Source organism: Megalops cyprinoides, chromosome 9, assembly GCF_013368585.1.
Source record: "Megalops cyprinoides isolate fMegCyp1 chromosome 9, fMegCyp1.pri, whole genome shotgun sequence".
NCBI classification, from domain to species: Eukaryota; Metazoa; Chordata; class Actinopteri; order Elopiformes; family Megalopidae; genus Megalops; species Megalops cyprinoides.
In genome coordinates this window covers 7,435,298-7,441,297 of record NC_050591.1, presented here as the reverse complement: position 1 = coordinate 7,441,297, position 6,000 = coordinate 7,435,298, and positions in this window count along the sequence as shown.

The window sequence follows — 6,000 nt, the reverse complement described above, 5'->3', positions numbered from 1 at the left end:
AATCGTGAGGGCCAGTGTAATGGAATTAGACACAATCAAATAAACATTTTGTGAAACTGCCATGTTCTTAGGGTGCTGTTGGAGCTGACATAATAAGAAATGCAGTCACTCACTGGTTGGGCAAATGTGTCAAGTTGAACCTTAAATAGACAAATTATCCGCAAATAAAACTGATTAAAACTAGTGGAGGAATTGTAAGGAAGAAAGAAAAAGAAATAATAAGCATCAACGAATGTAAGTTCATGTGAAATTCAAGAGCACTATGCCTTAGTGTTGAAGGACTTTCTCACAACATAAACAAACAATGAAGCATCTTATTGTGACCTAACAGTTCATTTGACTAGACAATACAGATGGCAAAGTAGACATTAATATTGGGCAGTAAATTTCCTAAGAATGTTATGAGAAAAGTGTGTTTCTATCCAAGAGGGAAGAAATACTGTCAATTTTGTGCTGTTGACAGTGATTTCAATGTTCTAAAAATGCATCCCATTTTAATGTTTGTTACCGTGTCCTAAACCTAACAGTAAATGCACACCACTGTACAACAGGATAACAGATTTCAGGGAAAACAGTAAATGCTGACATAAAGGCTTTTGGGACTCAGAGGAAGACTTTTCTGCTCCCCACATATCACAGAAATTACATTTCTGCAGTCCAGGGTTCCTTTCATCATTCCTGGACAAAACCCTCATTTTCCTCTGTGTGATTGGGGACACCTTTCATTCACGCTCCACTGCCCCCAATGTGCCTTTCACACTGGCAGGCCCTCATCTCCAACTGGCCAATGGTGGACATGTGACTTGACATGTGACTTGGTCGGAGCAGGGGTAGGCAACCCCGGTTTATGATCCCTCTTTAGTTTTTGTTCTGAATTTTTCTCAGTGGAACCCATACCCGGATCAACCGTGTGGCTAAATGAGTAAAAATGTCCATAGACCTAGTGGTTAAGGTAGTCAGCCATTTAGAATTCCAGAGACCTAGGAAATCTGCAGGACTGTGGCCTGCCAGGAACTACCTTTCCCAAGGGTCAGTAAACCATTAAGGTTTGGTCATTTTAAATATCAAAAACCTTGTCAGTGCTGTAATGGAATGTTCCAATGCCTAATGTTCCTCCAGCAGTAATACACATTTAAGCATTCATGTATTCATTTCTTTGCCCCTCACAAGCTCTGCAAGCACCATTCACTGCATCATATGATGTGCATAAGAGTAAACACAAACTGTATGTATTTTGCCTCTGTATTAATAACTACGCACAACCAATCTGATCTGAGTATTGCCTGGAGAAATGTAAATTTCCCAGGTAAACAGTAATGAGCACTCATAAAAGCAAAGACCAAGATTCCCATCATGCAAAGCACAACTGTTTACCATAAATCTGTTCCAAAGGCTCCCCATAGGAGGGTAATGCTCGAGACTTCCATGACAACGCTCTAAAAACACCAACGGTGAAAAATCTTTCATCTGCCTTCTTTTATGACAGTCATTATTGCGTGGGGTCCCCCAGCGTCTTCAGCTGCCTGTTATGGTCTTGCAAATCTTGCCCTAATGTGGAGAGAACAGCATTGGAAAAGCCATCACTGAAAGGTCAGAAAGCAGTGATCCGTGCATCTCTCTCCTATTGATCAGCACCCGATACCTGACTCCCCAACACTGCACCCAACACTGCACCCCCCCAAGGAAGCAACAGAGACCACTTCCTGTTTTAATGCTGTATCTGTGGACACAAACCTACAGGGAGAAAAAAAATCCCTGGATTGATTTTTCCTGCTCATTTTTAAAGGACAAAGAAAGGGTAGCCATCAAGCAGTGGCAGGATGGGGGTGGGGTGGGGGGTTTGTTTCGGTTTCCTGATGGAAACAGAGCGCCCCCATCCACCGTATTGTCAGGTGGCTTTCAGTCTGACCCTCCGGAATGTTTGTCATTTCAGGGTCATGGGCTTCCATTACCAGAAAGTCAGCAGCAACTGAAAATTAATTTCTGCGTGGCGGCGGCTAACAAGCCGAGGGAAATTGAGTTTGTTTACGGTTTCCTCCGACTAATTTCTCAGCAGGAGCTGTGTTCGCCAGGGCCGCGCAGTTCGTGAACACGGGAAGGATCCCTTGGGCGATCTCGTTTGCTATGGATATCGAAGCCTCTCTTAAAGGGGAAACCCTCTGCCGTAACTGAACAAAAGCACATTTCATGTCACAAGATGGCCCAGCGTGCGTTCACTGAACGTATCAAATGATGGGTATCAAAGCCCCGCTGACAGAGCCGCGTTAGCTCAAAGAGGAGCAGGAGTGTAACCTGAGGGATCTGGTCACAGTGTCTGCACTTGTCTGAGATTTAAAGGTACTGCATAAAAAGCAGGTTACTGACTTCTATAAGCTTCTGTAAGGCATAAGCTCATTTTTTTTCCCAAAAAGGAGGATAGATATTCAAGCACCATACTAATGGAACATGTTTGTAGATCCCATACAGCTACTGTGTTGTGTGCTGATTGCCAATATTCATCATGAATGACTCTGTTGTACCTCATTCTGAACGTTAAACAAAAGACTGCATATTGATTTGAAATGTGCGTCTGACCACTCAGAACACATTCAACCTTTATGTAGGCAAAAAGCCGTCACTAGGGGAGACCTGCTGTAAATCAGCAGCTGAAATCTCACTGGATGCCTGCCAGGGCAGAGAGAAAAAGGACAGTGGGAGAAAAAGAGGGTGCGGCCAAATACTTCAAAGAGCCCAGGGGGTGGGAGGAGGGGTGTGTCACTGTGGTTCCAGGCCAATTAGATCAGCGTTGTGTACATGAGGAAATTTAGGTCATCACAAAGACGTATTGGAAAAACTTCACAATTGCTTCCAGACTACCTGTGCTTGCTTCTGTTTCCCCACAAAACCATCCCCATACCCCTTTGTTTGCTTGGCATCTCTCCCTCCCACCCCTCCTTTTTGCAAGCCAGTTACATGCTCTTTAAACCATACTTATTCAAAACCATATTTCCTTCACCTAATTAGATCTGTTTCACGGAGAAAGTAGCTCAATAATAAAGTTCTCAATAATATTTTAACACACACAGAGGTCACTAAATAATCAATCAATCTGTAATGAGGTAGACTATTTGAATAAGGCAGGAGTTTCGCCTTTAAGAAACATTTAGTATTTACTGGCAGGGTCAGGTGAATGGCTTCTGTCCCATGACCAAGTTAAAACTATGAATCAGACTCATTTAATGACTCAAACCACAAATGTGTCATGTTACAAAATGTATCCCGCAGGTGTAGTTAGTTATAATTAGCCTTAACAATGCGCCGAGTCGCAAATGACATTTTCCTCAGCAGCGAGAGAGAGGGAGAGACAAATGAAAACCGCTTAACTAGCCATTTGCGGGCCAAGCTAAAAGGTAAAAAAGGAAAGGAGCCTTGTTCACTTTAGGTGGGCTTGTGTGGATTTCTTTTGAAATCAGACGACCCGCAGGATTCAGAGTGAGCCAGGCTGAAACGTACAAGGACATGAAGGTTACAGAGCAGGGCCTGAGCTCCCAGTTCTAGGGAGGTGTCCTCTTTTCATTGCAAAGGTGCTGATTAGTTCTGACCGGCAACAGGGCGGAGGGTGGGCGGGTGACAGGCAGGGGAACAGAGGCCCTTTCATCTGAGGGGGGCACAACGGAGGTTTTCAATTAGCCACATATCAAAAACGGGGCAAAAAGGATTGAGCCTGTCTCCATGTCTCCCAGGTCCATGGCTGTAATTACAGACAGCGTTGGACAGAAAGTATAGATTCCTTTCTGCTTTGTGTAAGCTTGCGTGCAGTCCCACAATCCCACAGGGGAAGCAAATATTGCGGCACCTTGAATTGTGAGTGAAAACCCCGCTGTGCGCGGATCGAGTGCCACTCCCTTGATATCCCCCCTCCCTTACCACCCACCCCCACCCCCTTGGTCGCAGAGCCTCCTCCCACCACCACACTGAAATGGCCCCGGGATCAAGCGACAGGAAGATTAAAGAGGGTCACCTTGACACTCCGGCGTTCCCTCTCTCCCTGCGTCAGAAGCTCCAGTACCTCCAAAGAGTGCTGGGTGGCTGCCAGTCCACCGTATCTAATTTCAACCCCCGTGATGAAAAATGACACATCTGCACTTTCCGTGCTTAAGTGGAGGGACTGAAGAAAACCCGCCCACACGCCACCGTTCTGCTCTCATATCGATACACAATTACCCCGCCGCACCAAGAGCCTTCGCAGGTGTGCTCACACAGGAGAAGGATGTGTAAATGCGATTGGGTAAGACTAAAGGTTAATTGGAGAGTGGGAGAAGCACATAAATAGCCTGCTGTCAACTGAACTCACATGGAGCTCTGAGGGAAACTTTACCAAATACTCAGGAAGGGATTATACATACTTATATTAACAGCGATATGTTCTCTTTGAACACGTATAGGAAAATAGATAGATTTAATAAGCGCAGCCACTGTGGTCTCCTGCTGGGATCGTGACACTGGCACCTCCCCAATGACCCCGATGGCCTGTTCAAATTGCTCAAAAGAAATGAATGTTACATTGCATTAGATTTATCACATGCTCTTATCTAGAGTGACTTACAAAAGTGCACACAAATAGGTTAAGATAAGAACATAGAAATGAACAGTTTCACGTGAAGGTGTCCTGCATGTCCATGTGAGTAAGCTGTTAATATTGTTTTGTGAGAATAAAGATAATCACATGGTCTGCACTCATTTCTGTGATCCAAGATTTGTTTGGAAAGGTACAGTAGCCTGTGACTGTTGGCAGGGGAAGTGTTATAGCTAACTAAATCTAGGTATCAAAAAAGCCTGCAATGACTAGCTATCTCTTCTTCCTGAAAGACAGAGAATTACAATGTGCTTTACCTCATGCTATTCCATGGCAATGCACAACAATGTTATGCCATAAATTCCAGTTTAATCGCCCAATCTATATGACAATATGTAACAAATGCCAAGAAAATGATGTGCTCATTGTTCCATATTCATTAACACTGACATTCTATCTTCGCTAAGATTCCTTCACATAGAAACTGTGCTCATTAGTTTCTATCTTCCTAGACCCTAAACAAAACACATAGCTCCTCATGGAAACCTGTGAAGTTTAAAATACCTGGCATTTAATTTCGGGAAAACGATGTTAAGAGCCCAACCCGCGCTAGGAAACTCGGGGCTCAAGTGGAGTAATCTCTGGCCAGTGACTTACAACATATGTTATTGATCAATCAGAGCTGCGGATGCAGCCGGCGAGGCGAGCGGGGTCATTTCTTTCGCTCGCCCATTCCTTTTTCGCTCGGGGCTCTCTGCTGAATGATGATTGCGAGTCCCGCTCTGCACGCCGGCCAGTGCCGACAAATGACCGCGCAACCAATTACAGAAAACAAGGCGCGCAATCACACCTCTTATTATATTGTTTCATAACAGCGGGGTCGCGTCCCGCGGGAGCTTGGGCCCGAAAAAGCAACATTTCATGCCAAAGGGAGAGGGGGTGGTGCAGTGAGGTGGGAGAGTAACGGTGCTGTCCAGGGCAAGCGGAGAGGCAAAAGGCTCAAGAAAAATCACCTGTTCTTGAAGCGCGACAAGAGGCTGTAAGGAAAGATGGAAAAGCCGCGGATGGATGAGAGGAGATCCATTATTAATTTCACAAGTGACTGTTTTGCCCGGGAAGGTAAATAGCTATGACGACACGGTGTCAAAAGTTTAAAAGTCAGAGCAAAGATTACTCACTATCCGCTTTGAAGTTTTTTTGTGATCCGTATAGCCGACTGCGGCTAATGTAAAAAGCATGATTGTAACCGCAGTGGTTGATAGTGGAGCAGGAGAAGCATAGGGGCAGATATTGTGAACCTTTTAGCTAGATTATGCAGAGTCAAATGCTTTACAGGATATTTTGTAAATAAATGTCTTGAGTGGCTTTTTCATAGTCTGTGCCCTATTTCAAATCACCACATTCAATACTCACGAAACCTCGGTTAGTAATGCAATTCAAACCCA